This window comes from Pyrus communis, chromosome 12, assembly GCF_963583255.1.
Source record: "Pyrus communis chromosome 12, drPyrComm1.1, whole genome shotgun sequence".
Lineage (NCBI taxonomy): Eukaryota > Viridiplantae > Streptophyta > Magnoliopsida > Rosales > Rosaceae > Pyrus > Pyrus communis.
In genome coordinates, this window is record NC_084814.1 from 6968640 (window position 1) to 6976388 (window position 7749).

Sequence of the window (7749 nt, forward strand, 5' to 3'; positions counted from 1 at the left end):
GACCGCTATCACCACGGTCATGAGGAAGCCTCTCAACCTAGAAACCCAGTTCGTGATGTTGGTTGAAAGTAAGCTCTTCTCTAGAGGTATGGAAGACTGAAACCCTGATGCAAGCCTTTAAGAAATCCATTTGGGTTAGAATCAAGGAGAAACTGAGATCATCGACGTGAGGTCGTGGAGGTTCAAACTGACCGGCTTGCAATGATGGAGCAGGTGACATTGATGATGACAAAGATGAAGACTTTGTACGACTTGGGGTGAAGATGATTGAGGCTTTGGGTGAGGAGGAGAAGGAGAAGGTGCAGAGTGGGGATGTGATTACCATTGACAAAGCTTCTGGAAAATGGACTATGATGCCATGAGACCACATGTCAAGTTTTTGCAGTGCTGGGAAGCGGAGTTGCAAAAGCCCAAGGATGTCGTGCATTGCGTCACACTTCATGAGAATGTCATCAAGGATATCTAGCTCTCTTATGTTTTTAATGATATTTTTTACTATTTAAATACTTTTAAATACACATATTAATATTTTATTAGACTTGTGAAACCCAATTATGGTCAACATCAGCACATAACATAAATTTTGATAGAGTTATAACGGAAGGACCATATTGATTTGTGACATTAATTTTCAGGGACTACATTGATTATTTTCAATTTCAAGGATAACAGTGATGGGGTGGGTCAATTTCAGGGACTATTTGTGATAAAAACCCAGAAGTGATTGATGCTTTAACAAGTGAGTTTGGTCTCAAGGATCTAGGACCTCTTCATTATTCTTTTGGGTACACAGGTTGTGCAGAAACCAGAAGGCATCTTTCAGTCATAGGACAATATGTTCCTCATTTACTCACCAAATCTGAGATGTTGTTGTCAAAGCCTTGTGCTACCCCATGCCTACCCTACAACATATTATTGATGGATGATGGCAAACCATATAACAACCCATCCTTATACAGAAGTTTGGTTGAGGCCTTTTAGTATCTCGCATGCAGAAGGCCTGACATTGCTTTTGCAGTGCATCAGGTTTGTCTATTTATGCAGAACCCTATAGACTCTTAATTTAAGGTTGTCAAAAAGATTCTGAGGTGTTTGGCAACTACAAATGGATGTGGAATTCATTATGGCAGATGTGATATGGATTTAAGAGCATTTAGTGATGTTGATTTGGCAGGTGATCCCAATGATAGAAGATTTACTACTAGTTTTGTTGTATTTTTGGATTCCAATCATATCTCATGGTCCTCCAAGAAATAACAAATTACGTTTTGTTCTTCTACTGAAGCTGAATATCGGGCTTCATCATCCACTGCTGCTAAACTTTACTTGATCAAATAACTTATTGCTTTTCTTCAACTGCCAGTATCTGTTCCTCCAACACTTTTCTATGATAATTTGTTAGTGATACTCTTGATCTGCATTGCAATGATGCATCAAAGAACAAAACACATCGACATAAATGTGCATTTTGTTAGAGAGAGGGTTGGTAAGGGGTTGCTACAAGTGCAATTTGTCTCTTCAGTTGACCAGTTTGCTGACATTGACTTACCAACTCCATGTGGAGCTGTATTAGACAGAGTAACAGTGCCACCATCACTGTTTTTTGGGGCAATAAGTGGGTTTGTCCCAAAAAATGCAAGTTGACCCGAATATGGACACAAAATTAAATATTCTTAAATTCTTTCACCTACTACTTGATTCCAAAATCATTCATTACTTAACCATTAGAGAGTTAGTGGTTGGCACACCATCTCAGTCTAAGGCTTGCTCACAGTTGTTCTCTGTTTTGCAAGTTGCTTGAATTTGTGTCTCCACCATCCGCGGTGGTATACAGCTTTGGTTCCAACAATTGGTGCTTTTTATTGAGTGTGAACTCTTATTCCTGTCGGCGAAATCACTCTACCCTATAGAAGCTATATCCAAGTGATCACCGTATAGACAAGCCACACACCCAAACAAAGAAGACGTCCTTTTTATGGATCATATCTCGGATGGCATACTAAAATTTCGCACATCAATGAAAATTTTTGGAGGAATCTACAAGCCAAAGAATGGGGAAAACTTATTAAATTAGACGAAAGGATGATAACTATTCAAGATACCATCACCTGTTTCAGAAACTCCACCATGCGAGCTAATCTAAGGATGACGACTCTGAACTCCAGTAGGCAGGCCTAAGAACTCGTACCAAAAGTACCCAAGGGAAAACCGCAGAAAACCCAAAGCCTACCTTCAATCCCATATCTGGGAGAGAAGTTGTTAATCTGAATCAATCGCATAAGAGAAAGACCTAAATACTTCCAAAAGACATAGAAAGGAAGAAAGATGGCGCGAAACCACTCCAAGATCCCCGTGATCTTTGGGTCAGAAACTACCCATTTTCCTCCTAATGGCATTCTTGTTGTCAAGTTGCAAATCTTTGATGCCATGGTACACTGGGTTCTGATAGATAATGGATCATAAGGTAACACTCTATGTAAAGGTGTAGCTGAAAGGATAGGCATCCTCATTAAAGCTAAACTTTAGAAAACCTACAGTCCAAACTCTTAATGGAACTCCACTCCACACCATGGGGATAATACAACTAAAAATGCGAGCAAAACCACATGAACACTTAATGAACTTCCATGTCATGGATAACCCATCTCTTTAGAATGCTATTATCGGTTGAGAATAAGTACACAACATAGGTAAAACTCCCCCCGCTAATAATTCCTTGCCCCACTATCCTACCATAAGAGCCATTGCTGGTGAAAGACAGACCCTCCACAAATATCTCTGTGGGACTTAAGTAAGAATTGGCACCCTTCAAACTACCCCAGTTTGATTCCTTTCCCAGGATATGTAGGCAGTCGACCCCGAACTCAATCACAAAACCGTTGTATGCACGAAGACAAGTCTATGGAGAACTTATCTCCTATGCCTCACCATAGGCTTATCATCAAAAGTGATCCTTGATGGAACTTTTATGCCATATCATCTTTTTCTAAGAACTAAACCCGTGATTTGATTCTCCGGATTCAATCACACATCCTTAGGTACAAATAAAAGAAGTTTTGATCTACAAATGTTTGTTTTCTCTTTTCTTTTCTTTTTGTGATGCAGGGAATATCTTATTTATCCCACACAAATGCATAAACTTTGAAAACTTCACACAGACACAGGTCTAAAAATTCAAAGCATCATTGTCAAAGGAGTATCTTTTAGCCCAGTTCGTCTTGAATGATTAATAGCTTTTGTGAGACTTGAATTGTAATAAATGTGGTAACAATTGGTAGGCTACGGGAACATGGTGCTCTGACCCAAAAGTCCAATGCCCCATCTGACCTCTAGAAAGTTTATACAACTAGCAAAGTTGTGGGCTATAATATTCAAAACTAGTCTCCACGCCATTACAGGGAATAGTCGAAAGGGCGACCCAAAAATCATGAGAAAGTGGCTTTGAACTCTAACCCTGAGTACGACTACTTCTATCCAGAACCAATATACTAAGTCAAGTATGTTCTGCAACATTGTGTATTAGTAGGTCCGAAGGGGGCACCCAGACTAGGCAATCCTAAAGAGGAATTTTATTCCAATGGAACTTCGATACACGAAAATGCTTTGACTAAACCAGCCAAAGTAGTTTGATTAGAAACACTCAGGTCCGAAGCATAGGATTTTGACAATAGGATACAAAAATTCTGAGTCACATGTGGATGAATGTCTCTAAAGAACTTTCGTTTAAGATTCACTGGTAATGAACACGCAATCAAGTTCGGGAAGAAAAATTCCTTGCTGGAACTACATTGCAAGAATTGAAGTCATTGACCTAAGAACTGGGGTATGGCATAGAGAAACTAGCTCATGTTTACAAAATATTTTTAGGAATGATCTGAAGCTTTTCAATCCTAATAAGTTTATTTCAATAACTACGGAGAAAAAGTTTTCTTGGGTCTAATATTTAATTCTTGTTATCAGAGTAATATGACACTCCAGATATCGCAATGAGAATAATTTATGAATACTGTTTGGGAGACAATGTTTCCCCAAATCAACGTTGTCGAAAGAGGCTGCTAGGGTCTATCCCGGGCCCGCAGACTTATTCTTATTCTGCTCCGGTATTTATTCTTCATAGAAAGTTCATTTACTTTAGAAGGTTATCGGATTGAGATCTTTTCCATAAAAAAAATAAAAATAAAAATAAAAGAATAAAGAGGAATCCATATTACTGCAAAAAATAAAATAAAATAAAATAAAACAAAAATAAATAAATAAAGCTTGAAATTATGGAAGGGACAAACCCACATATCCTAGCTAGATAAGACTTAAAAAAGCTAGTCTTCTTTGGTGGTTTCTTTTCCCCTAGAAGTAGTTGAAGACCCTCCAGGAGCATCATATGCTAGATCAGACTCTTCTTCTTACTCTATTTTCAAGTCTGAAATCTAATCCAGCAAATAATGTGGAATAGGAAAATCCATATTCTTAATCTCTTCTAGGATCTTGTAAACGTCCCAACCTTGAAGGTGATCTCACTGAGCGTAACCAGTTTGATACCCGAGGTTATATCTTTTGTCGTATTCCTCTGCAAGCATCTTCTCATGCTCTTCCCAAAGCACCAACATCTCATAAACATGCATGTTGGTGAGCTGATAGAGATCCGCGATACGGCTCTTATCTTTTTAATCAACCTCTTGGCAAAGTTGGCCGATCTCCTACTGAAAAGCCTCCTTTTCCGTCACCCATGTATTTCATGCCAAAATTACAAGCGCTCCAACTCTTCCTTTAAGCTAGTCCCACTTTTCCACCTTGGCCTTAGCCCACCACTTCAACCTCAAGTTCTCTGTTATCCTCATGAAGTCTTCTTGGTAATTTATAACCTTTAACTCTTTAAGTGTAGCAACGTCAATATGTCAATGTAGCTTTGCTTTGTGGGCATCTTCCAAGGTTTACTGCTTGGCTCGTATTTTCTTAAGCTTATTCGATATGGACAATAGATGTTGCTCTGCCTCTACTCTTGCCCTAGTTTCTTGATCATCGATCCATTCAAGTTCCCAAATTGGCCCCACTTGACATAGTAAGGTCATTTATGTCCACATTGTAGCCTGAAGAACAAAAGTTATAAAAGGAAAACAACTACAAAGTCATATGCCGACAGAAAGGAAATAAAGAAAAGGAAAATCACCTCATAATGGCTCATATGGCACCACGTCAAGACATCTTCAAGAGACATGCAAATTCCTTGTTGTCTGCAAAGGCAATTGCTATTCTAAGAAGGACTCAAGCGTGGCCCGTATTACAAAAACCCTTGTCTTCAGAAAGAATGGCAATGTAATCAAGTGAAGGCCGAATCACGAGAGAAAGATGTACCATCCATTTAGATCTCGTTGGAACAAGTGGCAGAGAATTGTCATTCCGGAGAAGCATAGTCACGAAACCTACGAGGTAAAAACAGGGGTAAAACTTGAAACAGGCAAGGAAGTAGTGGCTCTGATCGGTAGAAGTAAAAGGGCCAAAGAAAATGCTAAGAAAAGAATTTGAAAGACAGTGGCAATGTCGGTTTAAAGGCAAAGAAGATAGAGCAAGTGATTCATTCACCAAAGATAATGAGATGGACGCTGTAGAGGCTAGGGAAGCTGAAGAAATGAAACATCTTATTGTTTGAAGAGGGACCTTTCTCTCTTGTCCAAAATCTTCGGGTGTAGTATCTTAATCAGTAGTTAGGGTAGCAGAGAAACAACCGGTGGCTGTGAAGAGGAAATGTTGGGTTGCTTCCATTTGTTCAGACCAAAAGATGGAGCAGCTGGGGACCTATAAGAGTGAAATTTTTTATGGGCGAATTGAGGCTCAACCCATTCCGGCTCTGGTATAGGAAATTTTGAATAGTGGTTGATGGCTAGATCTTTTCTACGATTAGTGAAACGTTAGGTGAGAGAAGTCACTTCCAATTGCAATGCATTGCTCGACTAATTAATTTTGGATGACGCACACTGATGTGTGCTAATTCATCTCTAAACTCCAGATTATGAAGAGAGAGTGCTTTAACCTTGTCTTCATTTGTGTCCCCATTCCAATCTCTATCAACAACCATGATATATTTATACTAATCTCTGTCCTAATAAGGGACGTCTTAGATATATGACCCCTAAACAAGACTAGGTCTGGCCGTAAAATAGTAATGGCCATCAAAACCATCATGATGTAATTTAACGTCCTGAATTCTTAGAATCCTAAATTACCCTCAAACTATTTGTTGATGCACAAAGTTAGCGAGGACTTTAAAACAATGGAAAGTGTCAAGTCACACACAAAGTCAGCAAGGACTTTGGAACAACGTAAAGTGTCAAGTCTGTGACCTTCACTCGGTTGCTCCGGTCACCTAGGATGATAATGTGTAAAGAGATATAGATAGGGAATCAAACAGATGTAAGTGGTTCACCCTAAGTTTGACTACGTCCACGGGGTAGAGGAGTTCTCATTAATAGTAAAGGGTGTACACAAATACATAGGTTCAAGCATAATTATCATTAGTGGGTTCTAATGACTAGTTTAAGTACAATAATGACATTCCTCCTTAATTGTATAAGAATGATCTTATTTTATAGTTGAGGAGAGCCTCCGGCTTTCGTCCATGATCGATATGGGATTCTAGGAGCTTTATTCTAACATTGACATATTTCATGATGTGATTGGCCTGTCCCTAGATTCATCGTACTTATTTCCAGGATGTGTTCGTTAGAAGTCCCCTGAGTCTCCTATAGCTTTTTGTCCCTTAAAGTCTTGTTGTTCTTTTTCTGGATTGGTGGCCGGCTTACGTTGTGATAGGGGACTGAGCCCTTCGATGCCTTTTGGGTATTTGATCCTTGAGCTTATATGGATGGAGTTTTCTTGATGTTGCCTTAAGAAGTCTTGACAATCGTAATAAATAGTCTTCGATCCTTCCATTCCTTCTGCAAAGAGGTGGTGTAAACACGAAAATTCTGAAACGAATGAAACGAGAACACGTGTACAAAGTAGATTTGTATTGATTTAAATTTGTAGGTTACAATCTCTGTTTACAACTTTCCTTTTATTCAGTCTTCAAATTTGATGTAGATGCATTGGTTGTTGATCCAAGGGTCGCGATGACTTAATCTTGAACGAATGATTGAACAATTGCTTAAAGATTTAAGTTGAAACAATGCTTGGATAGTCTTCACCTCAGGGTTAGGGTTGCAGCAAAGGGAGTGCTGATGTAAAATTTCGTTGATTTAAGGGTCTTGGGGACTTGATCTTGAATCGAACGTCGTTACAAATTTTGAGCTTTCAATAAAGTCTTGAAGGAATCGGCACAAGTGCTTATTGATTCTTCAAGGGAATGTTTCGTCTTTGGTCAAAAGAAAGCTTCAGCTTTGGTTGTGCATTCTTTGAAGAGAGCTTTGGTAGCGTATTAGTCTTCAAAGATTTGGCATAGGTTCTCCTTTTGTGAGAATTTCGGCCCTTTAATGTAGAAATTGTCAACCTTTATGCTTCTTTGAGGACCTTGTATTTATAGACTTCCAAGGCCCATGCCTTTGAGTGGATTTGGCTTTGATTTGTGACTCGATTTTTCCATGGGAGAATTTAGGCATGTTTTGTGCCTTGTTTTCAACCACTTTCCCTTGCTTGGCCAAATTATAGGGCTTTATTGCCTATTGTGTGAGCAATCTTCAATTCTTGCTTGTTTCATGAAGATACTTTAGTTTTCTTTCCGATTTTGGGGAAGTTTTAAGGAGAGATTCCCCCCCCCCC